The sequence below is a fragment of the Desmodus rotundus genome, chromosome 2 (assembly GCF_022682495.2).
Source record: "Desmodus rotundus isolate HL8 chromosome 2, HLdesRot8A.1, whole genome shotgun sequence".
In the NCBI taxonomy this organism is placed as follows: Eukaryota; Metazoa; Chordata; class Mammalia; order Chiroptera; family Phyllostomidae; genus Desmodus; species Desmodus rotundus.
Window position 1 is genome coordinate 207,182,077 of NC_071388.1, and position 27,390 is coordinate 207,209,466.

A 27,390-nucleotide genomic window follows, 5' to 3' on the forward strand; every position below is an offset into this window, starting at 1 on the left:
GACATGTCCTGCGCACTGTCCCGGGCCTCCCCTGACTCAGAAACGTCTCTCCGTGTTCCCCGAGTCGTAGCTGCAGGAGAACAGCTGGATGACACTGAGCGAAATACAGCCAGACTCCTTCAGAAGACTAACACTCTGCCTTTGGGAGAGGGTTTGGCAGAACTTTGCGTATCTGTCTTATTTTTCTTCTCTCCTTTTCCTTTCCAGATTTTTTTTTAACAACAATTACCCCTTTGCTAAATCAACTTGAAATACGCTCCTCCACGGAAGACGGGCCAGCGCAAAGAAGGGCCTTCCTTCCCGTGACAGCACCGTGCTCCCGGAGACATGTGCCCCAGGTGCTCCTGGCCCCAGCCACCTGGCCACGGAGCACCAACAGGAGGGAGCGCCCGGGAAACGGCGACCTCAGGCCACTTAGCCATCCTTCCCTCTCCTGCAGTGTCAAGGGGGTGGAGAAGGCACCACCAAGAAGCCAGATGGAAACCACACTGGCCGACCAGAACGAAGGGCCTGTGTCCTGGCCATTTTCGTCCCTCCCTGGACCCCAGGCGCCCTGCCGTGGAGCACAAGCGCTCGCCGAGCGTGAGTGAAGAGCAGGCTGAGACCCGCTGAGGGCTGGAGCTCTTCCCTCGGAGCCGGATTCCGGGACTCGGGCCCCGAGTCTGAGAGTCGGTCTCCGACTTGTGTTAACAAACACTTTAAATGGGACATTCATAATTGTCATTTGTGTGCCCACTTTACAATATGTTCGAACAGGTTGCCCAGCGAGAGGAACTAGTCAAGGGCAGGGAATGAAAAGCTTGAATCACTGCGTCGGTTTATCTTAACTCCCCACCGGTCCCCACAGGCTGTCAGCTGAGTCCTCAAAACAACCCTGCAGGCGAGAAGGGCTGGCAAGACGCACCCGAAGTGATGAGACGCAGGGACCTACACCCAAGGTGACTGTATCCAGCAAAGCTCTCATTTAGAATGGAAGGGCCGATCAAGTGCTTCCCAAATAAGGTCAAGTTAAAGGAGCTCATCGTCACCCAGCCCTTATTATATATATGAAATGTTAAAGGGACTTATCTAAGAAATAGAAGATCAAAACTATGAACAACAAAATGACAACAAATTCACAACTATCAACAACTGATTCTAAAAAAACAAACTAAGCAAACAAGCAGAACAGGAACAGAACCACAGAACCTGAAATCACATGGAGGGTTATCAGGGGGGAGGGGCAGGGGGAATGGGGGCAAATGGTACAGGGAATGAGCAGCATGATTGGTAGGCACAGAATAGACAGGGGAAGGTTAAGAACCACGTGGGAAATGGAGACGCCAAAGAACTTCCATGCACGACCCATGGCCATGAACTGAGGGGCAGGGGGCACTGCTGGAGGGAGGAGGGGTACAGGGCAGAGGGGGGCAAAGGGGGACAAAATTGGGACAACTGTGATAGCAAATCAATAACATATACGTAGAAAATAAAGTTGTGACACAATGTAATAAAAAACAAATGCGTTTCAGAAATTCTGCCTGGGCGTGGCGCGGCAGGGCTGCGTGATCTCGCTTCGGCTCCGAAACACCTCGCAGCTACTGCTGACCCTCCTCAGCAGGTGTGGCGAGTGTCTCCGTTAGAAGTTCTCATCAGGACCATGCCCTTGTGATGACGATATGTCGCCTGATGAAGTTAGAACGCCTCCCTGCGAAGCGTGATTTCCCCTCAATGCGCTCCTCCTACCTGAGCTAGAAAAAGTTCTGAGTTTCCATCTTCCTTGGAGGCTGCAGTCCCACTTTCTAAACACTCTGTATTGAAACCACCTGCCGGGAGCTCCTGACGTTTCCCCCAGCTCTGCTGCAGACACACTCCCCGAAGGCCCGGAAACCCCACCCGAGGGGCTCGCTGCCCCTTGGAGATTCTTCTCGGGCGCTCAGGGGGACAGGCTGCCCTCTAGAGGACAGAACACCAACCTTCACGTTCAGGAACAAGGCTCCAACTCAAAATTTCACCTCCTTCCCAGAACAGACCTGTGAGCCCAAAGGCATCCAAAGTATGTTTCTGAGAATTAGCATAGTTAAGGTCCGAGGGAAATTAATCAGGACGCGGTGTGTGCTGAGTGGGAGGAGAAAGAGCATCTTTTCTGGGGAGGGCAGGGCCATCCCGAGCATTGCTGCATCGGGAAGAGAGAAACCGTGTCTACACATGTCTAGTTCAAAGCCGTCTGAATCTGCAGGAACTTTTCTTAAAGTTTCCCTGCTTTACATTGTGATGCATGGGAGGGGGGGGTTCATATCCTCAGCTAGAGCGACTAATAAAATGCTGTACATGTCAGGTCGGCCCTCGGGTCGCCCACTGGTCCTGAAGGCAGTGCTGGGCTTCACTGCCCACCTCGCCGGCAAGGGAGCCGGGAAAAGTCCGCCCCCTCAAGTCGCAGGGGGAAAGCCCACAGGCCACGACGCCCGTGCAGACGGGGGCGTCTCGGGCCACGTCTGATTCTTCTCCAAGAGATAGCAAACCCTCCGGTTCTGCCAAGGAGAACAGTGCCTAGAGCCAATTTCCAAATGAAACTTTTGGCTGAATGACCGCCACGCCTTCAAGACAGTTGCATGCCACAGAACCTGTGACCTGCCGTGGAGTTTTCGATCCCCGGCGTGGAATATCCCATGAAAGTGGGGGCCGACACACCCTGCTGGTTGGGACCATGCTTCCCTCGCCCACTGCCCAAGCACTGGGGGAGGAGACCTGAACCCCAACAGCGGCAGAGACACTGTGGCTTTCTCAAGGGGCAGGGCATCTGAGCTGCTGGCCCTGGGGTGAGGGGGTGGCCGTGGCTGCCCCCACACCCACCGCTGAGGTCGGATGGGGCGCCCTGTGGGGGCCACAGGCTGATTGCCAACTGCCAGAGGGCTGCTCCCCACTTTACCCCGACAGACGTGTTAGGCTCTCAGCTCAGTATGACGAGAGCGGGGTGACAGTGAACCCTAAACACGGTGGGCACGAGGGGCTGCAGACAAAGGACAGTCCCTGTTCAGGAAGATGCTTTTCTCCCATCAAAAATGTCCTTAAGACCCAACTGCGACCACTCACCACAGACCCGATCGCCAGAAGGCGACGAGTGTGGGGAGGTGGCACACCCTCCAGTCCCGGACTGGGAAAAGGCGGGACAGCCTTGGGGCACCGCCCTGCTCTGGGACCCTTCCCTGGGTGGGCCCCTCCGCCCCACATCCTCTCAGTGCTGCCTCACTGCCGGGTGCGTGGAAGGAGACTCTAGCCCCATGATGAAAAACGTCCCTCTCAACCAAGAAGCCGTCAAGACCACGTGGCCACTCCTAGATCTTGCATTCCTCCCAAAGCCCCTCGCCTCCCCCCTCCCCAACGCCCAAGCCCGCAGCAGCAGGCCCACAGGAGGCGGCCTGACGAGGGAGCCGCTGCCGCCACCATCCCTGCTCAGGGCCGGTGCTGTCGCTGCAACTGCTCATCTGTCCGGCACGGTTTCCTCCGCGTGCCTGCAGGGACTCGGGGAGCACAGAGCAGTCTCCCATCACTTGTAACAGACTGTGGGGGCGGGACAGAATCTTCTGGGGGTGCAAACCCAGAGGCATGTTAGCTCGGGGTCTCCACCAGAGGCCGTCGGCTTTTCCGCCCCCGTCAGGGATTTCCTGCCATCTCAGGCTCCCACGGGTCCTGCGCCCTCAGCAAGTAAGTCAGCCTCTGGGAGCGCTCTATTCTTCCTCTTCAAAACCGCAGGACCACGCCTCAGAGGCTCCCACCAGGGACACCCCCCACCGCCGGCAGCCCAGCAAACACCCCAGAAGTCCCCATAACGTCCACCAGCCTACTGCCCCTCAGTAGAATTTTGACTAGAAACAAAGACTGCTTGGGTTTAAGGCCAGCTGTGCAAGCTTCTGAAGTGTTAAGAATGGGTCCCCTGGGAGGTTGGGGGACCCCAGGTGGAGCACAGTCTGTCTGCATGAGCTCTGAGCACCCCAGGAGCCCTCGATCCCACAGCTCTCAAGGACCCACCTGGGAAGGGGCCCCAGACCTGCAGTCCCACTGGGTGCAGGAGAAACCCCCAGGCCCAGACCGGCTCGTTCTTGGGGTCCAGACCAGCCCCTACCCCTGCCCCTTGCGCTGGCTGTGAAATGCTGGATTTTTGAGTCCCCCATACTCCACGGGGCCCTTCCCGGGGCCCCACCCCGCTCCACCCCACACTGATTTCCTAACACAGTAAGCCCTTGAAGGAGGTCCCCAAGGCAGGCTGGCAACTGTCAGGAAACACTTTCCGTCCTGGGCAAGAGGACCGAGCCCCACCCTCCCAGCCAGGAGCAGCCGGGGCCTCCCAGCTTGGCATCCGCCCCCCATCTGGGCAGCACAGGCCGGCCCGTGGCCCCAGGGCCCCCGGCCTTATCCACTGGGCGTGCCGCCCAGACACCAAATGCCTTCTCCTCATCTGACCCTGAAGCTCCTTTAAGCAGCCCCAGGGGACAAAGGCTTCAACGGAGGTTCCTGAAAAGATGAAGCCGTGACAGTCATGGCTAACTCTTGACTTGGCCCCGAACCTGGACCCTGAAGTCACCGCAGTCCCCCAGAGGCCACAGATGTGCTCCACCAGCCAGGCCCGGCGCACCTGGGACAACTCGGAGGCACCTCGCACGGAGCAGCCCGACAGGTAGCTCTGGGGTTCTCCCAAAGGCACTCCCGCTAACAAAGCAGACTCCCACCAAGTTGCAGAAGGAGAGACAGCGTCCCACACCTGGTGGGCCCAGAAGCACAGCCGCCCGGAGAGCACAGGCTGAGCTGGAAACCCCAGGCGCCCCGCGGCGGCAGCCTAGGTGCCCCCATGGGCAGCCCACAGCCTCAACTGCGTTAGGGAAGCCCAGTGGCCGCAAACTGAGAAAGAAAACTCAGCCGAATCGTCCAGAGTCCTGCAAACGCTGACAGAGGGACCCTGAGAGCCACCTCCCATGGTCCCCAGCTCGAAAGCATTCCCTCCTTGGGCGCAGCCTTGGGGCCACAAGGGAAGTCGCACTCACCCTGAGCAGACCTGAAGAGGCGGCTTCCCTGGGCTGCGGTGTTCAGTGACGTAGGGTCTGGCCCATGGCTGTCCGCCTCCGGCGTGTCCCTTTCTTTCTGTAGGAGAGGGGACCGGAGTGGAGAAGGAACACTCCCCGGAGGTTCCTACAGCAGGCTGGAGCAAGGGAGAGCACAGCAGCCTTTGGGGGAAGACCGAGCTGTGCACTGGCCGGGGTCCAGGGGTACAGTGAGGGCCTCCTTCAGCCCCTCCTCCTTCTCCTTCCCTCCTCCCGCCCCTCCCGGCCCCTCCCCACTGCGGGCCGGCCCCGCACTGTAAATGAAAACCAGACCCTGCCCTGCTGCGCCTGGCCCCTGCAGCCGCTGAGGTCACCCTCTGAGGACTGTCTTCCTCCGACATGCGTGGGGCTGGGCTCCCACAAACCCCGACTCTCGAAAAAGAAACTCGCCCCTTCTCCGCGTCACCTCTTGGGCTGGGCCGCCGTGGCAAAGAGAATAAATTCTGGAATTTTTTCGTGGGTCTCCATAGTGTTCGCGGTGTTTTCCAACACGGGAGGAAAGGAAAACAGGAAATGCAGTTGCCCCTCCGCCCTCACCACGCCCGCCTGCCCGTTTCTCCTTGAAGTTTCTGAATAGGGACTTCTCCTAATAGCCTCCCCTCTCAAATGGTAGTGCCGCAATTAAAGCCGCCCCGGCTTCCCACTCCCCAAAGCTCTGTTTGCGCGCAAAGGGACGAGAACGGGAGACCGCGTCTTTTTCCACGGTTCCGTGTTTAATGGTTCTGAGTGTGAGGCTGGGGACCCCGTTCCGGGGCACGTCCAAGGGGAAGAGAACAGTTCTCTTGCTCAGAGTTTCAAGGAAATTCTTGAGAAAGAACTTGCGTTTCTACAAGGCTTTGCGCGGTTCCAACACTTTGATACCCGTTCTCTCTTCGGTCACGACAGCGGCACCCCAAGCCCGTTCCGATGGATGCCCGTGTCCTCTTCTGTCAGGACAGGGGAGGGCCCCACTTCACAGATGAGGGAAAGCCTGGGCCGTAGCAGAGCTCTGAGCTGAGCCCTGGCTTCCTGCTGCCGCCCTGTCCCACGGCCCCGGTGAACACTCGGTCAGTGTGACACTCAGGGCCCGGCAGGAGTAAGGCCTGCTTGCGTGTGGTGGGCTGGGTGCTAACATGGGTGTGATAATTTATGGTTTTCATGTGAACATTTCACCACACATGTCATGCGGTGTGCTTGAGGGTGGTAGTTACGTTACAGAACTACGTGCTTACGATTCTGTAATGAGAAGGGGCGCTATCTGTGCGGGACCCTGTACTAGAGACACCTGAGGGGTACTTTGGCTTCCTTTCCACAGAGTGTCCCCTTTAAGCCCAAGGAATAAGGGGAGACAGCACCCGAGAGACCATGCCCACGCCCCTCCCACAGCCCCAGCGCACCCTAGGGCTCAGCTCGAAGAATGTCGGGCTAGGGGACAGGGGCGCACTGTGGCAAGTGCCAGCTTGTCACCCATCAATGAGAAAGCGAGCGGAGGCTCTGAGGGGGAGCCACAGTACCCGGCTGATGTGTGGAAATACGCCATTTGAAATAGAAGAGGCCTTCCTTGGAATCAGGAGAACAAGAGTTAAAGAGAAAATGATTCACTCAGGCACCGAACTCTGTGACCTTGAACTGTCCGAGGTCATGGCTGATCTAGACTCCCCAGCACCGCCTGTGGCTCCCGAAACGACCCAGGCCGGTGATGGTCGGCGGCGAACCTCTGGGGTCCTCCCTCGCGCTCCCCAGACGGAGTGACTGGGCTCCAGAGGTTTCCTCGCTGGCTCCTGGGATGTGGGGTCCTTGCTGCAATGTCCCACTCCTCTGCCACCTGGGCCCGGGGGACCATCTCAACTGTGGTCAGCACTGACCTAAACATCGTGTCTGCCAGCCACCTGAGGGACCTCATGGGCCGCAGGGCCTCTCGATTCGGCTTCCCCTCCAGCGCTGGGGTGAGCTGGTCTGGGCACGTCTTCTCGTCTCCTTCTGCACAGCTGGGCAGTTTCCCTCCCGCCCCCCAGGCTCCCTCCAGTGGGAGTGGTCTCCCCCAGTGCACAGCCGGGATGTGGAGAAGGCAGGCAGAGGTGCTGGCCGTTCCCCTGCTGCTCTGGCTGCTCTGCGGGCCCTTGGAAAGCCAAGCACGGGCCTCTCCCAGACCCCTTCCCGGGTGGGGGCGCCCACGGCGGCAGCCACCGTGGGGGTCAGCTGCCGACAGCTCACAGCTGCACCCTTTGGGGAGAACTGCCCGTGGCCCTGGGAGCGAGAAGCCTCCCCTGAGACGCCCCCACACCTCCAAGGGTGGTGGGCAGAGTTCTAAGTGCGACTCCAGCCTCCGTCCCAGTGCTGAGGGGCAGGGGGGCAGGGGCAGCTGGGCTCAGGACCCCGGGGCCCACCACCAGCTCCCAGCGGCTGAAGGGAAGTGGTGACTCCACATTCCAGCTGAGGAGGCCACCACCCCATCTTCGTTCCTGAACCCTGGACCGTAGCTGGGCACATGCACCTCAGCACAGGCTCTGCCATGCAGCCCCGGTCCCCACCTCCCAGGGCAGCCCGGAGGACCAAACCAGGCTGGTGTGGCCCTACAGCCCGCTCCTCAGGCCCCCGCCCCATAATTCCCAGACGAAAATCCCTGTGAGCTCGCAGCAGCCAGGTGGGGTCTGCTCTCTTGCAGGGAACCCCACCTGGTTCAGGTGCCACATCAGCCCTCAGCGTCACGCTTCTGAAGGCCCGTGCATGTGTGCTTCTTACGTGACAGGCAAAAAGAAAGAAAGAAGGAATCCCAGGCCCCAGCGGGGTGTGCTGTCGGATCAGCCTGGAGCCTGGGCGCGCAGGCGTTTCCGCTGCCTCTCAGCCTTTGCGCCTCTTCTCCGGGAATGATGCAGAGAGAGTCTCATTCGCCCCACCGCACCACGTGGAAGTGTTTAAATCCGTGTTTTAGGGGAAACGTGAAATGATTTGTCCTCAGATTGCATCTCTTCCTCTTAATTCTGCAAAATAAGTTGGTACTGACAGACACTGGACTGTAGGAGGCACGACTCACGTGGCCCTGCCTTTGTGAGTGGCCTGTCGGTGGGGACGGGGACCCACGGAGCTGGTGGGAGTCTTAAGCAGTGCTGGTGCAGGTGCCCTGGGAGAAGGGGAGTGGATGGTTCACAGCCAGCTTCCGGGACGGAGCTTCTGGAATCCACATGGGCTAACCCCTTTGCCACTCCACATCTTGAATAAGCCTCTTCCAGAACAGTTCCCGACCCCTACCCCAGCCCCACCACCCTACAACCAGCAACCCATAATAAGCACTGGTAGCATTCACAGAGTTGATGGGACCCAGAAGCCCACCTCTGTGACCGTTGTCCCCAGTCGAAACTCATAGCCGCTGGAGGAGCCAAGAGGCGCCTCAGCAGCCCCGCACCGGGCAGGCCTTTCCAGGGTCCCAGCCACACCCCAGGTTCTGAGCCCCAAGGATGCTGCTCGAGACCCGAAGGCTCTTGCCAACAGCCATCAAAAACTTCCGCAAATAACAGGCGTGTGCAAAGGCTACAGCATGACGGGTAAAGAAAAATCTCGGTTCTCCGTAACCACGCCCCGATCTTGCAGGGTCACGACATCCCGAAAGTAAAAGCAAAGCTGCACTTTACCTCCCGCAGTGGCAGCAGCTGAAGGGGGCAACAGCCGTGCGTCTCCCCGGTGGGAACAGGGAGGGGTCGGGTCTCCCCCCCTGTTTGGGGCACATCGCCCTGGCCAGTGCGACTCAGGTGGTCGGGGCATCGTCCTGTCCCCCAAAAGTTTGCGGGTTTGATTCTCAGTCGGGATGCATACGGGAGGCAACCAATCGGTGCTTCTCTCTCACATCGATGTTTCTCTTTCTAAAATCAACAAACATACTTTAAAAAATGAATAAAGTTGGGGACACAGGCAGAGAGCCTGTCCCATTGGAGTGGCCCAGGGGTGTCCCTGCATTCATGAATTAAGTGCGGGAGTCCGAGTTCGCACAGACTTGCGGACGCTGAGGAAGCACTGAGTGGGGAAGAGCAGGGAAGCGGGGGCGCAGTCAGTTCTGCCTCTGAGATAAGAACCGAGTTCCTGGAAGAGGCTGGGTTGGGGAGTGCAGGGGAGAGGCCAGCAGGGGTGTGCGTCTGCAGGCAGGGTCACTTGTTGTGAGGCTGGAGCGCACCTTGGGGGGGGGGGCAGTACATGAGATTCCAAAGTCAGCTTAGTTGAAAAGCGCCCAAGCGGCAACCCTGCTATTTCCAGAGAAGGGGTGTGAGCACAGCCACGGAGGAGGAGCTGAGCTGTGCCCCCCGCCCGACGCCCCCGGCCCAACACCCCCCCGGGCACCCCCCCACCGACCCCACATGGGCGGGGGGAGGGAGGCTGGGGCCCCTCCATGCCACAGTCAGCTTCCTTCAGCTGCGCCGTGGAAAGTGGGAACGAAGCCTGCTTGCTACTAACAGACTGTGGGTCTCGGGCAAGTGGGCAGTCTGGGCTCAGTTTCCTCATCTGCAGAATGCGAGGTCGCCGTCAGGACCAGTCCAGCGCTGACCCTCGGGGGTCGGGCTGTGTCCACAGTATTGGCCTCGGCCTGACCTCCAGCCCCAGGCCGCTGGCTCTGACTGTGCCCCCAGCCCCGGCCTCAGGGACAAGGCGGGAGGGTGGGGGGGGCTCTCTGCCCCTGCCCCGCCCCGCACTTGGTGCACAGGCTGCTGCGCCCCCCCACTGGGCGCCTGCACGGCTCAGACAGTGCTGTGGCAGCCATTTCCAAGAGTCCAGAGCTAGTGACATCTCTCCTCCACTGGCCAGAGCACAGCGGCTGCAAGGGGAACTGCAGTGCCGTCGGGGACATCTGTTCTGTCGCTTGTCTAGCCTGCCCTTCCCTTCCTGGGGGGAGAGCCCTCCCCTACTCCATCATGTGCTTCTAAAGCGGGCTGCCAGCTTCCCGCCGAGCCTCCGCGGCGGGCGCGGGACACACACGGACCCAGCTGGCCAGTGTCAGGGCTCCCTGAGGGGACCCCAGCAGCTGTCCTGGTTGCAGCCACGTGAAGGGAGCCAGTGGAGAGAAGGGGACAGAACCATCCATCCCTGCTTCCAGACGTCCCTAGACGCAGCCCTCCCCATAATTGGGTCCCCCCACCCCAGCTCCCCCTTTGACCGTGTGAGCCAGAAGTTACACTTTTCTCACCCTGATTTGAGTTAGGTTCCCCAGACTTGCAACCCGAACAGCCCGCCTGCCGCCTGAGGGACAAACGGCCGTTCGCAGGGCCGCGTGCCACCTCCGGGGCCGGCAGCTCACGCGCCGCAGCTCCACGACCACCCCCACTCTCGTGAAAATCTTCGTCCGGATTTCCCTCGCTTTCTCTTAAGGCCACTTTTCTCCCTGAACAGACAGGAAGTGAAGTCCTTGTCACTGAGTGGCACGTGGACACAAAGCCTGATGCAGAAGCCAGACATCAGAGGCGAGGCGCGCTCGGGAGCATCGCCCAGCGAGACGGGGGGCAGGATGGTGGGTCCTGAGCGGCGGACTTGCAGAGCCTGGGAAACAGCCTCCTACTGATGCACATTCTTGCAAAGAAACACCAGATGGGAGGAACTTTTTATTTACCTTGAACCAGTCACTTCGGGGGAACGTGTGAACCCCTCCATTTGGGGAAACGAGAAGATGACTTTGGGTAGAAGTAATGAGCCAGCGCTGAGCTGGCTCTAGGAAAATTTGTGTCAAATCGCCGGGTTAAAAATACAGCATGCTTCCCAGAACTTTGTGAGCTGTAAGCCGTGCTCAGCTGATGAGTTTTAAGGATGGCAAACCCAAGTGAGATGGTCCAAGAAGCCGTTTGCCGTTGATTGGGGTTCAGACTGTTTAGCAAGAAGATATTTGGTGTTATAATTACCAGACTACACCAAAGCTCCAATTTGACTCATTTTCTTGTTGGGTTATTTTTTCTAGGTCGAACTATGAATTCCATGTGGAAAGAAATGGGTGGGTTGGTTCTTTCTCAAACAACCGTAGCCTCAGGTTTGATTTTCTCTCAGGCGTGAAGTCAAACCTCGGCTCATTTTAGCTTCACTGCCCTCTCCCTTCCTTTGCTCTTCCAGCCACAGGCACTGAGGGCTGTTGTGTGAGAAAGCTGCGTGGGGCAGGGAGGCGACCCCAGAGGACCCAGAGGTGGAGACCGCCCTGCGGGGGTGGGACGGGATCTCCCTCTGCACGCCAGCCCCCCGGGGGGAAGAAGAGGCCTGGGCACGCCTGGGGTAAATGCCAGAGGAGGCCAGAAGAGGGCACCCTCACTTCCCCCTGGGAGAGCTCAGGCAGGCCCCTTAGGAATAGGAGCTGCCCTTTAATTAGCAAGAGCGAGCTGAGGCAGGAAGCACATGCGTTGGTCGGGGGTCTAAGTGGAGAGGACGCAACCCCCAGACCCTGCCCCAGGCGGATCACGCCTCCAAACCCCAAGAGGAATGGGGAGGTGAGTTTCAAGAGCAAGGAGCTCCAGGCCCCAGGACACGGGGCACAGAATGAGGCAAGGGGAGACCCTCGAGGGACAGTGGAAGGGGTGGGGGCGTTCAGTAAAGTCTCCGTATGGAAGAGGACATGAGCCCTCCCAGCCCCCAGAGGCCCCCTCAGGCTCATCAGCAAGCCGTGAAGTCACACGCTCTCTGCCACCGTGTCTGAGAACCCAGTGCCGAAACGGCGGGCGGAAACAGCGGAGGTGTAGTCTCCGTTCTCAAGGCTGAAGTCCAAATTCAAGGTGTCTGCAGGGACATGCTCCCTCCGAAGCTGCCAGGGGAGGGTCCTCCGGTTCCCCTTCCAGCTCTGGGGGCTCCGGGCACCCCTCGGCTTATGGCAGCATCGCTCCAATCTCTGCGTCTGTCCCCCCACGGCCTCCTCCCTGTGTGCTCTGTCTCCTTGTGAAGAGAGCAGCGAAATACAGTTAGGGGTCGCCCTACCCCTGCGTGACCTCGCCTTAACTCGTTACACCTGCAAGGACCCTATTTCAAATAAGGACACGTTCAGGGTGTGGACGAACAGGAGGCCGCATGCTAAACCTGACGAGCTGGGGGGGCCTGCGTGGAGGCCTCACACACAGAGACTGCAAGTGACCTCTCGGATGGTCTGAACATAAAACTCCCTCACGAAAAGTGTCACGGCAGGGAGTCGTGTCCTGGGCCTGTGGCTTCCTTGACAAAGGTCAGGCTTCACGTCAGCTGAGCCTGCCCGTTGTCTTTGCATCGAGGACAGCGTACTTTGGGAATGTCAGGGTGATTTCCTTTCCAGGCCCCTCCGGCCTGCCCACCGCACCGGATCGCGAGACACCGAGCCCTGCCTGTTGGCTGGTTCCCGCCTCCACCTCCGTGGGCTATGAGCGCTCCTTGCTAACCGCCCTCCCCGCCGGTGTAAAAGCAGGGTGTGCCTCTCTGTTTCACTCTTTGTCCGATCCCAGGGGGTTCCTGCTTTATTCTCTCCCACTCCCTCAACCAAAAGTATATAAAATAAGTTGGGAAACTATCATTTTCCAGAGCATTTCCTCAGTCCATTGAGAGGTTCGCTTCCTGGCAATTGTCATCAGTTTGGCTCAAATGAACACACAAAAATGCTCTACAGGTTCTAACGTTTCTGATGTCGACTCGAGGTCCTGGGGGCGGGACCTGGACATGCCCTTCCAGGGAGTTGCAGCTGAACCCAGGACCCCCTTGCAGCAGAAAACTGCGAAGTCCTTCCATGGACAAGCTCGCTGGGCGGAAAGAAAAGGTGGTCAGGTGCTACATGGGGGCCCCCAGGAAGTAGCTGGGTCGTCACCCAGCTGCAAAGGTGGCCACTCAACGGGCCCGTCGTGGACACGGATGTGTAACCAGATGTGTGTGCCCACCCTTCATATGGACACCAGTTAAACCTTCAATAAGGAACAGGAACTTAAGCAAGCAGGTGTCACTTAACTAACTAAGGAACTCAGGGGGACCGAGGGAGCAGGGAAAAACTTGCTGCTAGGCAATGATGAATACTCCCAGGAATCAAAGAAAGAATACTGCAGGCACGAAACAGGAGAGAACGTTATTTTTCAGATGAGGATATTTGCTGAGTATGAAATGTATGTAGAGGTTGAAAACACCAGAGCACATCTCACCTGCTTATGGATTCGGGAAACGTCGAGCTCGGAAAAGCAGAGAGTAGAAGTAGTTCCCGGGAGCCGGAGGTGGGGGCGCGGGAGACGTCGGTCAAAGATTTGGGGGAGCTGCTAGTACAGACTCAGTGACAAGCTGAGTAGGTTCTGGGGAGCTCAAGTGCAGCGTGGTGACGAGACTCAGCAAAACTCTATTGTGTCCTTGAAGTTGGATGGGAGGGCGGATATTAAACGTCCACATTCCAAGAAAATGGTAATTACAGGAGGTGACAAGTGTGTTGATCACTGGGCAGTCACTCCCAGTGTCTCCCATACGTCAAGCCTTCACGCTGTACTCCACAAACACAACAGTTTTTATTTGTCAGTTATGCCTCCGTAGATCCCGGGAAAATACCGCAGCAAAACTGAAACATTCAACAGGAGTTTTTGGAAGACTAACTTGAGGAAATCTTTCAGAAAACAGGACAAATGTCAGAGAGAAAATTAAACAAATAGACAAGAAAATTGCAGGTCTATTCAAGAGGTCCGATGTCTGAGAAATAAAGTAACAGAATGGAAGGACAGGAAAAATTATTAGATAAGTAATATGAAAAAAGGAATAGAAAAGTGAAATAGGACAGAATAGAATTAGAATTAGAATCGAATGAGAATGAGAACAGAAGTAGAAACAGCAGGAGGGGAGGGGATGGGATGGGATGGAATAGGAGAGAAGGGAATTGAATTAGAATGAGAACAGATTAGAAACAGTGGGACAGGATGGGATGGAATAGAGTAGGACAGGACAGGACAGGGTAGGACAGGACAGGGCAGAGTAACACCGATTCTGGACGCTGCCGCCAGAGCAGCGGGGAGGGCGGGGCAGACAAGAACAAGAGGCCTGGGGCCGCAGACACGGCTGCCCATGCCTGGCTGTGAGACTCTGAGCTGGTCACCCAGCCTGAGCCCCAGTGTTCTCTGCGGCAAACACGAACAACTCCCCACCTTCCCGGCCTCCCAGGGTTGCCACGGGCCGGTGAGAGGCGCAAGTGGAGAGGTTTGAAGGCCCCCGGAGGGTCTAGTGGATGGATATCGCAGGTAAAGAGCCCCCACGTGGTCCCCTCTGCCGGAACACCTCTGAGAGTCACTTCCTCTGCACAGCAACCTCAGTGCCTGACCGTGGGACCCCTCCTGCCACAGGGCCGCTGGTGGGTTTGTGCTCTTCCCCTCTGGAACCCTGCTCCCTGCCGGCCCCCAGGGCCACAGGATGGCAGGGCAGCACCAGCCCTGAGGAAGGGAGGCAGGGGGCCAGGGTAGAGATAGGAGACCACGGGAGGGAGGAGGGCTGCCCTAGACTGAGAGAGGGTGGCAGGTGGGTGGGGACGGGCCAGCACGATGACATGGCAGTGAGTAAGGCTGGAAGCAAGCAAAGGGAAGCCAGCTCACCGGCTGCCCACCCACTGCAGCCACAGACCGGGAGGGGCTGCGCTGGGGGCTGGGGTCGCGGCGGCCTGGAGAGGGACAGCCGGCGGCAGCAGCGACTGGGCGGGCACACCCACTGCAGTGCGGCCTCAGCCCCACCCCCCCGGGGCGCCGTGAATGGGGCACTCACAGAGGAGCCGTCAGTGAGGGCGGCTACTGATTCACGGTCCACCAGCCACGGTGAAGTCCTTTTTCCACTGGCGGCATGCTGTAAACAGTAACGGTGACCAGGCCTGCCGGTCCCCACCACGCCCTCTCCTCAGCTCACCTCTCCAGCCCCGAGCCATGACTGGGGACGGGAAAACTGCTCCATCACCCCCCACCCACACGGCAGCGGCTGCGTGGGGGCAACGCAGAGCCACACTTAGAAAGCCACACAAGACTTCCGGCAGGTGCCGGCCAAATCCTGGAAGAGGTGGGGGAGGAGCTGCCGGCCTGTTTCTGAGAGAGCCCCAGGGGGCAGATAGGGAGCCGGTCTTCCCGGCAGGATCTCCAGCAGCAGCAGGTGGCCCAGGAACCTGGTGGCAGCAAGGCCGGGTGCATCCCCGCTTCACTCATCATCCATCATTGCTTCATTCACTCATTCTTATAACCAAGCGGTCCCGAGGGCGCTCACGCACCAGGACCTGCCCGGGGCTGGAGACACTGACACAGACTGGGCTCGGAGGAAGGGCTTGCACATGCTCAGGACATCTTTTTGTCACCTTCAAATTCCCAACAGGAGGGTCCCCTCCAGGTGCCACCGCCGAGAGTCGTCCGCTGATCAGACCTGTTGATGCCTGCCGCCGTGGAGACCCCGGAGCCCAGGAAAAGCTCGGAGACACAGCCCTCTCAGCGACTGTCCTGGCCAGCGTGCACCTGTTGGGATGGGTCGCACCTGCGCTTGAACAGTTCTTAGGGATCGGGGCTCTCACAGCCACACCCTTGGGTGCCCCACCCAGCCCCGGGACCGCCTTCTCAGCTCAGAGGTGCTCACCATCCGCCGGTGCAGGTGCAGCTGATGAAGGCCCACCCCTGCCGCCCTCTCTGCAGGGAGGTCCTTGAACGGCTAGTGAAGAGGCTCCCATGGGCAGGCCAGGCTCTCACTGCCGCCCTTGGAGTTCCTCAAAGCCCCGTGGACACCCCCAAGCCTGCGGGCTGGCCATCCTCGCTGCTCTGTCCCCACATTTCCCCGGGAGGTGATGGATGCAGCCCTGAAGACCAGGCCTCCAGAGTCTCTCTGTCGGTCACTGGACCCTAACGGTGACCCAAAGGTCTCAGAATGCCTTCTAGAAACTTCCCTCCCTCCCCACCCATAACCCACTGGGCCCGTCAGGGGCTGACTATGCTGGGTAAGAAGGGGCCGGGCAGAGGTGCCAGACCACACGAAGGCGTGTCCCCCAGGCCTGCTGCCTGGGGAGCCGGTCCTGCGTACTGGACGAGGGACAGTCTGGCGTCCTTCCCCAGCCCCCACCGCTGCCGGGGTCTCTCACAAAGGACCCTCGAGAGGGGCTGCTTGTGCGGGGACATCAGGACGTTGGAGCAAATTTCCCTTGAAATAAAACACACCCTGAGACCTGCGGCCATGACCTCTGTCACAGAAGGGGGACCGCTGGGGTCAAAGACCTGGGGTCAAATCCCAGCTCTGTCTGGGCTGATGGACAGGGGGGTCGTCTCTCCCAGCCCCCCCTCAGCCACTTTCTGATTCCACCACTCTTCCCACCTCCCCCAAAACACGCGGACACAGTTGCTAACCACCTCTCAGTGTAATTCACTAGAGCGTTGGCTAAATTATACATTTGTCTATTGCAACAGGGCCTGGCCAGTGAACGTTTAAGCAACTATCAGATTTCCAACTGGTTTCCACTGACCCACATATTAAAACAGCAGGAGCCGTTGGTCTCCTGAGGTTTCTGGACAACGCTGCATCCAGCAGAGTGACGCGCCGCTGTGGAATGTCACCGGGGCAACGGGCCCCAAACAGAAAATATCAGCACTTCTGGGGAAGAGTGCAGCATTTCTGGTGCACGCCCCTTCCACCCTCTTTCTTTCTGTCTTTTCTTTTTTTACTCCTCACCCAAGAACTTTTTTTTTTAGAGTCGAGAGAGAGGGAAACATCTATGTGAGAGAGAAACATCGACCAGTTGCCCCCTGGATGCACGCGGACCAGGGATCGAACCCGCAGCCTCGGCGTGTGCCCTGACCGGGCCGAAGCCACAGCCCTCTGGTGCACAGGACGGCGCTCCAACCAGCTGAGCCACCTGGCCAGGGCCCGCCTCCTTTCTGAACCCAGCGCCTGCGATTTTATTTCTACCGTTCCTTTTAAGTGTTCGCGTGTGGTTTACTCCTGCAATTTAAGGACTACTCCGCTCCCTGTGAAGGGGCCCTTTCGGACTCACCCACTGTCCAGGGTCATGCGGGCCCTTCCAGGGCATAAGGCTCTGCCCAACTTTCCACCCCGCAGCTCGGGGCCACGCGGCACAGAAACTGTGCTGAATGAATGAAACTCAGGCGCCGCCGCCCCTCCATACAGTTCAGAGTACCTCTTCTCAGTGTCATGGGGCAGAGTGGCCCCTGAAGGTCCCACCCCGTGGCCGCGGCCCCTGGTCCTCATGTGTCAGAGAGCTCATTCTGCAGGGACTTGTGCTGGCAAAGGGGGTGGGTCCGCAGTTTGGGGAGTGTAGTGGGTTGAATGGTGCCCCCAAAACAATATGCCCACGTCTTAACCCCTGAAGCCTCAGAATGTGGCCTTATCAGGAAAAAGGCCTTTGCACCTGTGATGAAGGTAAGGATTTTGAGACGAGAAGCTCCTGAGTTGCTGGGGTGGACCCGACACGCCGTGAAACCTGCCCGAACGAGAGACTGGAGAGGGAAGACCTGGGGGGGGGGGGGGAAGGAAATGGAGACAGACTGCCGGGATGTGCCCACAGGCCAACGGGCAGGGGAGCCACCCGGCGCGGGGGCAGCCGAGGCGTGAGCCTTTCCTGAGCTTCCAGAAAAAGCACGGCTCTGCTGGCACCCTTGTTTCAGGCGCTGGGCCTCCAGAACTGCAAGAAGATTAACTCCAATGGTTTTAAGCCCCCAGTGTGTGGGGACTTGTCACACAGCCCCAGCTGTCAGAGGGAGAGGCCCTTCGAAGGGATCGCGTGGGTCCCTGGCCCAGGTGGACATGAGCTGTTTCCGGAGGTGGGAAGGTCGAGGTGGACACTGGCAGGGGGACCCTAACAAACCAGGTGCTAGCCTCCAGGTCACCCCGTCAAGGGGCCCGCAGTGACCCCAGCACAGGAAGCTCCCATCCACTCCTGTGGCGCTGAACTCAAATCCGCGCCTGACAAAACAGGCGGAGACCAGGGAAGATCGGCCAACGTCGGGAAAAGGGCCTCCAGTTAAAGCTCACGATAAAGACAGCAGCGTGCACCCCCAGGGCGACCACCCTGGGGACCTCCGAGAACGAGGTGGGATGACGTCCTCTTCAAACACGCACGCTGCTTTTCAAATTTTTCAATAGAATAGTAATGACCACTTGACAGCTGCGCAGATGAGGACGAGAACAGGGAAAACAAGGTGACAGAAAACAGACCTGAAACGCTGTCCAAGGAAGCAGAACACAAATAAGAGAAATTTACAGGAAGGAGGAACACACGTCCGTCAGAGATCAGTCCCAGAAGCCACGAAGGGGGATGGGACGTTATGGAGGAAGTGACACAAGGACACACCCCAGAACGGAGAGACCCGAGTGAACAGCTCGAGGGCCCGACGGCAGCCGTTGGCCCCGGGGGTGACTCTTGAACCCTACGTCATGAGGGACGGACAGGTGCTGTCCCCCTCCGCCCGCCCCTTCCCTCCACCACCCGAGTGAGGAATCCTTGCTCTTATTTTCTTCCTTAAAAACACTGGTGACGTTGCATCCTGTGACGTTCGCACGCTGAGGGAGCGATCCCAAAACTGCGTCTGAAAGTGCAGCGCACCCTCGGGTGCCGTAGGAGGGGACGGTGGGCGGAGACGTTTCTCCCTCCAGCCGCCGGACGACCCCACGGGGGAGGGCTCTCTCCTGGGTGTTTGCGGAGGGGGCCAGTACGGGGGCCTTGGTCCGACGAGGTGGCACAGAGGACAGAAAACAGAGACAGAGTGGCAGCCAAGATGGCGGCCAGCTGGCCACGACATGTTGGTTCCAGAGGGAAACTAACCACCCAGTCACACTGCACACGTCTGGCAAGGAGACACACGCGAGCATCTGCACGCGTGACTGAACAGCCGTGCCTGCGGGCGGGACCCCCCCAGACAGGCTCCTGGGGAGATTCCCCACTGGGCACCAGGGGTGCCGAGACATTTACCAAGAGCCCCCGAAGGGTGGAGGACATCACTCTCAAGGTGTAACTGAGGCAGGCTCCAGACCCCTGCTGAGACGGCCGAGCTCCCCACCCCAGAGCGCTGCTCCAGGCCACGCTGGTCTCCCTCGGCTTCGGTCACTGGGGGCTCTGCCCTGCTGGACAGAAGACTTCGCCTGCCCCGCCGCCCACCTGGCCCCGGAGATCCTTCCTTTCAAGACGCTGACGACTCCCTTGCCCGCTGTGCTGACTCCCAGACCCGCAGACCGAGACTCTGGGACTCGGGTTCCTTATCCCCCACTGATGTGTGTGTGTGCGCGTGTGCATGTGTGTGTGCTTGTGTGTACGTGCGTGTGTGCATGTGAGATGCTTCCCTTAGACCAGCAGAGCATGACAGGGCATTAATGTGAGTTGACGCTCTGCACCGAGTCTGACGTCGGCGCTCCGAGACTGATCCTCTGCGGCTCCTCTCTGAGGGTCTCCGTGTCTCTGTCTTCCATACGGTTTTCCAGATTTCTCCTCCTGCCAACACCGGCACCGAACGTTTCCCCTCGTTTCAATCTCAGGCCTGTGCTCGCTGCGACCGCTCTGCAGCCACAGTGCCGCGTCTGAGCTTCACGGGCGCAGATCTCCTTTCTGGTTCACTGAAGATGCTAGTGGATCGCGGCCGAGGTGGGAGTTGTGTTTTGTCTGGTTTCACCGTTTTGTTCCTGTGTCGTGTGTTCGTTTCGCTGTGTCCCTCGGGTCGTGAGCAAAGCAGGAGTGAGAAGGGGTGAGATGGCTGGGCTCGTCGGCAGCAGAGCCTCCAGGTTCCAGCTCCCCCGTCTGCAAAGCTGGAGCCTGTCCCTCTGCCCCGCAGGTCCTATCAGACCCCCCTCGATGGCGGAAGAGGCCCAGAGGGGGAGCCCCGCTCCAGCTGCGGGGGATATGTGCGGTCCTCGCACCCCCTCCTGCTCGGGCCCCATCCCAGACTTACCACCCCCAGGCAGAATGCACTGGCCTGGGCACACCCAGCTTCTGGGCGGGCGGCTCCTAAACAGAGAGGTGAAATGGACCACCGCCCCCACATCCCCACACTCTCCAGGGGAAGTGCTGATTGCGCCAACCCAACCGCCGGCCAGAACACGACCTGTATCAGACTCAGGTCTCGGCCGTGCGGGAGGGCGTTTCCGAGGCTGCGCTCAGTCTTCGGGCTGTGGTGGCCCTCACTGCACACTCCCCGGACCTGGCGGGGGCCACTCCACTGCCGCACAGACCCGCCCAGTGACCCATTCGGGAACCAAATGCAGTGTTGGATACAACGCCGCTTCTGTGTCCTCTCCGGCACAGTTGTCCCTGTTCCCAACAGACTAAATCATCACCAGGCAGGGCGTCCTTCCCTGGGACACCCTCCCGAGTCACTACCGGTAAAATCGTTGGCACCTGGGCCACCACCTTGTGTCACTCAGGATGCGGTGTCCCTGCCAGCCAGGCTGTGAACGGTCCAGTCCCTGACCCCAGTCCTTGGTTCTCTGCAAAGTAAAAATGAAGACAAACAGGCAAGGGATTCACTGGACATCACACCGTGGTAAGTACAAGGGAGAGGGGCCAGGAGCAGGCAGGGGAGCTGTCAGATGGCCATGCAGGTCGGCTCCTGTGGAAGGAGATGGGGAAGGACAGAGGCAGGGACAGGGAGGCCCAAGACAGTCACGTGCCCTGACGACGCCCCCGCCCACCCATGGGAGAGCACCGGGCAGCATCATCCCTAGAGGACCCCTCGCTGGCCGGGGATGAGCCGTGGCCCCCCACCGTTGTCCGTCATCAGCAGAGACACTGCCTGCCCATGTGAGTGCCTCAGCTGGAGGGCAGAGCCCGAGGCCCCAGTCGGCGAAGCCCGGAGCCTCAGCCTTTCCGGGAGGGAGTGCAGTCGGCACACAGGTCACACCCCACCCTGAATGCTCCTTGCTTCTGCTGCCTTTCCCGAGTGGGCGGCAGAAGCAGAGACCACTCACACCAGCACCAGAAACTGAGGAAACCCACGTGGCTGCCCGGGAGGGGTGGTCCTCAGTCCAGGGCCAGGCGGGAGTGGCTAGGTGGGAACTGGGTGGGCTTTGTCCTGAGTCCCCTGGGCTGCTGCACCCTCCAGGCCCCCAGCCAGCTCCCTGTGTGCCAGTTCTCTTGCTGACTGTGGCCCAGCCCCTCCCGCATGGCCCCGGACCCTCCACCCCATGGCAAAGTTGGGGAGGCTCACATAGGCAGAGGCTGGGAAGCAGGGGGTCACCTACAGCTGGGCAGAGTCCTGGGGGGCCACCCAGCCCCTGCCCTCACCAGGCCCTCTGACCTGCTGGTGGACTGACCACTGAGGGGACCGTGTTCTTTGTAGAAGGAAACACCGCATTTTTGTCACATGTTAAGCAACACCCAGTCCTGGTTCTCCAGCTGCAATTTCCACAGATGTCCCTTTGGGCTTTGCTGTTACAACGTTGGGAAGGCAGCTGAAAAGAAGAGAGGTATTCGGAGCCTGCGTGGAGGGGCTGGCGGTCCTGCAGAGAAAATACCTGGGCAGAACCGAAACGTGAAGGAACCCCAGGGAGACAGGCTTAGCAGGGGAGGGGAGGGAGGACAAAAGGGGGAGGAGAAGCAAGATGGGGAGGGGACGTAAGGATGTCAGCCAAAAAATAAGATACAACAGGGAAGCCGCATTGGGCAACCTTGGTGAGTGACCTTTGGAACTGGATAGGGGCAGCTGTCTGCCAGCCAAGGCTGGTTTTTATTTCCTCACCCCATGACGCTGTTCAAATATTCCTCTTTTATCCCAGCAGGCTCTGTGGGTCCTGTCGAGATAATCTCAGTCCTTTCGAGAAGCCGAGTCCAAGACGAGACTGCAGGTGCAGGCCCCAGGCCGGGGCAGGAGGACGGGGCCGGCCTGCCGACCGGGATGCTGGGCAACACCCAGGGCAGGAGAAGCGGAAGGAAGAACCTTAGGCTCCATCCCAGTCAGCGGGGGAACCAGAGCCAAAGCCTCCCGTTGGAGGGGGTCCCACAACCTAGGGAAGGGGCTGTGGCAGGACCCCAGTGCTCAGTCCAGCCTGGGAGCGACCGACAGGAAGGGTGACCTTAGGGAGTGGGAACAAACCCCCAAGGGAAGACCCCGTGTCCCAGCTGCTGGCCCACCCCTCCCAGAAGTTACGGTGCCGTGCGGTGCAGCGGGTTTCCTATTCGGCAGCGTCGCCTTCCCCCAGAGTACAGCTCCCTGGGGGCGGGGCTTCCTCGGTGGCCCGCACAGGGCCCGGCACTCAGTAGGTCCTCGGCTGTTTGTGGAAGGAAGGGATGCATGGAGGGAGACCTTGGCTTGACAAATTACTACACTGAAATAGGGGTTTTGAAACCGCGGAAGCGTAACTCATCAAATCAGCATGATAGATATTCAGATGTTTCTCCTGATTGATAGCACACAAAAAACATTTATTTACATTAAAATCCCACCTGTGCACTCAGAGTGAGCGCAGCCCGCTGAGCCAGAGTGCAGGGCGCTCACGACCTCACTCTCTGCAGCGGAGGGCCTGTGATGCGCGGAACTCCCGGTAGCTCCCTTTTTGGCCTCTGTCAGGCTTTCCCAGTGCAGCCGTTCCTCAGCCAGGGAGGGGAGAAGCGATCGGGCAGCCGGCCTCGCAGCCTAACTTTCGGTAATGATGCGGAATGGCGAGGGTGAAAACCGGGTATCTGTGCAGACGCGCGGCCTCGGGCAGCGGGGAGGGCTCAGCCCTGTGGAAAGCCGCCTTCACCTTGCGGTGCCGAGTGCACAGGCCCTCTCTGCACCAGGACAGAACTCGACTGTCTAGAGCAGAGGGGTGAGAAAAGCCGGAAACGACGCTCCACTTTTCCAACTAAGGGGGGGAGAAATCCCGAGAGCGTGTGTTACTAACTCTGGCAAAGCTGAAGGACTTCAGGTGACACTTCAGTCCCACGAGGGACATGGAGTTTGCTCAGGTGCGGATGACGGGTCCCTTGTACGGCTTTTCACATCACGGGGGAGGCAGAGCACACGGGCCTCCTTCTCCTGGCCCAGACCCCCTCCTCCAGGTCCCTCGGTCCCTGCTCTTCCTCCCTGGCTGCTGGCCCGCGTGGTGGTCCCAGGGAGGAGGTGCCTCTTCTGAGACACCCCGGTTCCAGCTTCCAGGTGACTGACCACGTGCCACCCCCCAGGCCTGGGGGCTGCTTTTCCGTGGTCCCTCCACAGACTCCCTCCAACAGCCTTTGCGCCATCGCCTCTTGTCACCCCATCTTCCCGACAGGCAGACTGAGGCGCACAGGTTGAGAAAGAGGTCTGACCAAGGACCGGCAGGAGGCAGGGCCTGATTCCGGCTCACCCCGGGGGGATTTCGAAGGATTTTCCCTCGGGCACACGTTTCCTTTCAGTCTGCACTTGCCTTGGCGCTGGGGGCTCGGCCCTGGAACATGGAGGTGAGCAAAACGGGAAGGTCCCCCCATGACCTTGAGGAGCTCCCGCTGGTGAGCAGGGTGTCCCTGACCTCCCCTGCACCCCAGCTTCTGCTGAGCAACTCTCCCTCCCCTGAGAGTCACCTGCCGTCCAGCTTTCCCAGTGCACCTGAGCCTCACTGTCCCCTGGCTGTCACCTGGGCAGGTGACCAAGCTGAGTGAGGGGTTTCAAGGCCCTCGAGCCCCCAGGCCACCGGGACAGGACAAACCTCTGACCACAGGAAGGACGGCTCCCTGCTGCTGCTGCTGCTGGCCAGGCGCACGGCCAGCACCTCGGGGCTCAGGAGCCACACGGCTGGGACCTTTGGGGTGTCCTCTCCTCCAGGAACAGCTGGACGAGGGACTTGGCCAGATGAGGGGCTCATCGCCCTCCAGGAAAGAACCCCAAGACAGGGGCCTCTCTGGGCTGGTGAGGGGCCGTCTCAGGCCTGCCCTTGGGAGGGGAAGCTTGAGAAAATGGGGGACAGTTACAGGTACCAGGCGCTCAGGGCCCAGACGATGGCCTCGTCAGCCACCAGAAATGTCCGGTCTCCCTGTGACAATAGACTTACATGTGAGGACCCAGGTTTGGGGCACAGTGATCGTACCCCCTCACTAGCCAGGGGGCCCCACAGCGTTGGGGGACTGAGGCCGCTGGGGGAGCACCTGCCAGGCTGCAGGTGAGATAGCGACAGGGAGGCCCAGGCCCGGACAAGGCAGGAGGGAAAGGGGCAGCCAGGCAGGGCCTCTGTGTCCAGAAGGTCCCACAGCCATGTGCCCTTGTCCCTGGTGTGAGCAGACCTGCCAGGCTGGAACGGGACACCCAGAGGGGAAGGGAAGTGAAACCCGCTGTTGGAGTTTCGGGACGGGGAGGTTTATCTGCACTTTAGAACAACGAGGATCACATGACCTGCGCCTTGGTATCTCCCTCCCGAGGTGGCCGGGTGAGGGCCAGTCTGGCCGGTGGGACCCTTGGAGCCCGGGGCAGGAGAGGGCAGGGCGGGGTCCAGGCCTTGACCTGCCAGGCAGCCCCTCAAAGTGCCACCCCCCTCCATGTCTGCCCCCCTTGAGAGCATTCGCCTGTTGGTTCCATTCTCCTGCTCAGACCTCAGCTGAGGGACACACCGCGGCCTAACACTCGGTCCCGGGGAAAGACTCTGAACCAGCAGCTTCCCCGGAATCCTCGGCACCTCACGGTTCCCCAACATCCACATCAAGATCCTCGAGGTCAGCACTTTTTGTTTGTTAATTTTTATTTACCTATTTTTAGAGAGAGGGGAAGGGAGAGAGAAAGAGGGAGAGAAACATCAGTGTGCAAGAGATGCATCGATCGGTCGCCTCTCGTGTGCCCCACACTGGGGACCTGGCGCACAACCCAGGCACGTGCCCTGACTGGGAATCAAACCAGCAACCTTTCAGTTCAAAGGCCGGTGCTCAATCCACTGAGCCACACCAGCCAGGGCTCGAGGTCAGCGCTTTTATCAGAGATTTTGAAAAGCATTTCAGGAGCCCCAAGCATTTCCTGTTGGGCCCAGGCCACGCTGAAGCGCCGCACGGGGAGCAGGACTCAGCAGAGTGCGTGTGTCGGAGTCGGCTGGAATGTTCCCGTTAGGGCAGCGGAGCCAGGCCACACTCGGCCACCGGCCTCCTTTCTGAGGACGGTCAAGCGGGCTCTGCTCACACCGCACGAGGTCGTGTGGCATCCCGTGCAGCCCTCAGATGCCGCTCTGCAGTGCCCGGGGGAGACGGGGGGACACGCTCTGCCACAGACCACTGTGAGGACCCCAGGAGCCCAGGGGTGGGGGGGGGGGACTGACAGCTGTCATGTCATGGAAAGTTCCGGAAGGCGGGGTTGGGAAAGGGAGCCAGGTCTCGGGGTCTCTTGAAATCCTGCCATTATCCTGAGGCAGGAGGCTGCCAGGTGGGAGGAACCAGCCAGGGCAAGGACAGGGCCGGGGGGGTTGGACATCCCAGACCAGACCCGGGAGGACGGCCCTGATGCAGGGACAGGGCCAGGACCGTCCGAGTCCTGGTTGCCGAGGGGTGGAGTGTGTCTCGGACCCCCAGACCGAAACGCGCTGAAGCTGGTAGACACCACACCGTCGGTCAGGATGGCTCTGCGAGGGACGTTCCTGTGGGCAGGGGTTGCAGCTGGGATGGGGCACGGGCCTGACCACTGAGCAGTCCCACGGGGGTCACAGGGCCTGGCACCGTCACGGGGCAGGGCGATGGGCCAGCAAGCCCTCCTTCCTCAGCTCTGGGGAGGGCAAGGAGGCCGACGTCCAGAGTCTGGAAGGGGCTCTTCAGGGACCTCATGCTGGGGGCCTTGGAGAGAGGGGTCGGGAGCCCCAGGGCTGGCTGATACCGGAGCTCCCAGCAGGCATCTGCCTGGGGAGCTGAAGCCGCGGGTCCCCCTCGTGGTCAGCACGGAGCCCCGCCCACTGCAGCTGGGGCCCATGTCCTCTGAGTGGGGCGCTTCCATCGTCCCCTGAGTGGCCCGGGCAGTGGGGGGGCGGGGACTGTGTCGCTTGGCAGTTTCACTCCCCGGGGCCCCACCGCTGAGCCTTTTCCAACTTCCTCCTCCTGGTGTTGACGGAAAACCAGCCCTACCCAGAGAGGGCTGTGAGCACAGGGGGTCCGTTCAGCCCCTACTTAGTGAGCACCTACTGTGTGCCAGGCAGGCTGCTCTGTGCTGCGGCCACAGAGGTGACTGGGGCATCGTGCGCTCTCCGCCCCCACCCGGGCACTCTGGCCCCACAGGAAGCCACGCCAGGGTGCCGTCAACACCTCTGACCGTGGGCCTGGGGCACTCGGGCAAGGGCTCGGAGAGGAGAACCCAAGCACTATGGGGCCCTGGGGAGAGGAGGGACAGTCCCATCACTGGAAGACCTGGAAGGTCTGGGAGGGGCTGGTGCCCAAGGCGGCCCTGCGGGGAGGGGGTTCTCTGACATCAGACCCCAGGAAGCGGAAGAAAAGGGGCCGAGCTGCAGAGAGGGGCAATCAGAGTGTCCGTCCTTCAGGAGGGACACTCATCGGTGGGATTTGAAGAACCCAGCCCCCCAAACTTCTCACACGGGGCCCTGCTTGTGACGCTGGGGTCCTCATCCCTCCCCCCGCCCCCACAGGACGAGGAGTGGTGAGACTTCACAGAGTCCACCTGGGCCAGGGCCCTGGACCGTCACTGAACTCAGAGAGGGGCTGGGAGACCAAAGCCACTGGAGGTGGGTACATGAGGGCAATCTGGGGGGAAAGCGTGAGAATTCCAGAATCTACCACGAAGCTGCCGCGTGCCTCCTGGGAGAGGCTGCCTGTGGCGTCGCCAGCAGGAATTAGTTCCTCCAGGGGAGAGCGGGGTTCTAATTAGCGGTCCCCGGAGTTACATGGAGAGCAGGACCACGAGAGAGCAGGCAGCCACAGATGACCTTCACACAGACTCCCCTGGAGGTCTTGGAATCGAGCAAAGCGGTTTCGTGGACATCACCTGCTGCATCCTCGCGGCGAGCCCTGGAGGTACCGGGGAGGCATGAGAGCCGCAGAGATGCTGGTGGCTAACCCGGCGCTCCGACCCAGCGAGGCAAGGGTGGCAGCCCAGGCCACTCGGACCCAGACCTGCTGTTCTCCCCTGGAGCAGCCGCCCTGAGCCCACCCACTCGAGGGCACCCTCCTTCCCTGCAGCTCTAAGCCTGGGGGATCTCTCTGGACTCCAGACAATGAACGCCCCCCATGCAAGGGCAGGAAGAAAGTGCCAGAGGCTCTCATGCCTGGGGACCGGTCCTCAGTCAATGACAGGCTGCAGAGGCGGAATGAACACCCTGCGTCCTCGCACCTGGAGGGGGCAGCTCTGGACACACCCCTCAGGGTCCCCAGATGCCCCAAGGGAACCCATGCTATCCACACCCCGTCTCACTGCCCCACTGCCCTAGGGCTTTTCCGGGACCCCTCCCAGTACAAGGCCAGCACTCCAACGCCCGTCCCAGGCTCTGTGGACATACGGACAACTGCTGTTAATAC

General features: G+C 60.0%; 1 protein-coding gene and 2 long non-coding RNA genes across 5 annotated transcripts in view; 1 reads left to right on the plus strand and 2 right to left on the minus strand.

The window, feature by feature from the left end:
• The window catches only part of COL6A3 (collagen type VI alpha 3 chain), a 70,577-nt gene extending 65,307 nt beyond the window's left edge, over nucleotides 1-5,270 (minus strand). The window contains exon 1 of the mRNA XM_024564201.3: nucleotides 5,019-5,270. The gene's annotated coding sequence lies outside the window, so the exon portion shown is untranslated. The remainder of the gene's footprint in view (nucleotides 1-5,018) is intronic.
• A 5,379-nt stretch (nucleotides 5,271-10,649) lies between these two features.
• On the minus strand, nucleotides 10,650-15,472 carry LOC123480143 (uncharacterized). Its single transcript, XR_006656029.2, has 4 exons — nucleotides 15,319-15,472; nucleotides 14,745-14,822; nucleotides 13,160-13,560; nucleotides 10,650-11,942 (listed from the first exon to the last, which is right to left on the minus strand). It is a non-coding gene; the product is annotated as an uncharacterized lncRNA (long non-coding RNA).
• Nucleotides 15,473-22,563: 7,091 nt separating this feature from the next.
• On the plus strand, nucleotides 22,564-27,390 carry LOC123480161 (uncharacterized). Of its 3 annotated transcripts, none has more exons than XR_008426228.1 (5): nucleotides 22,564-23,809; nucleotides 24,179-24,299; nucleotides 24,485-24,606; nucleotides 26,505-26,600; nucleotides 26,812-27,390. It is a non-coding gene; the product is annotated as an uncharacterized lncRNA (long non-coding RNA). The 3 variants fall into 3 exon arrangements; XR_008426230.1 differs by having other exon boundaries at nucleotides 22,564-23,364; nucleotides 23,546-23,809; nucleotides 24,179-24,606; XR_008426229.1 differs by having other exon boundaries at nucleotides 24,179-24,606.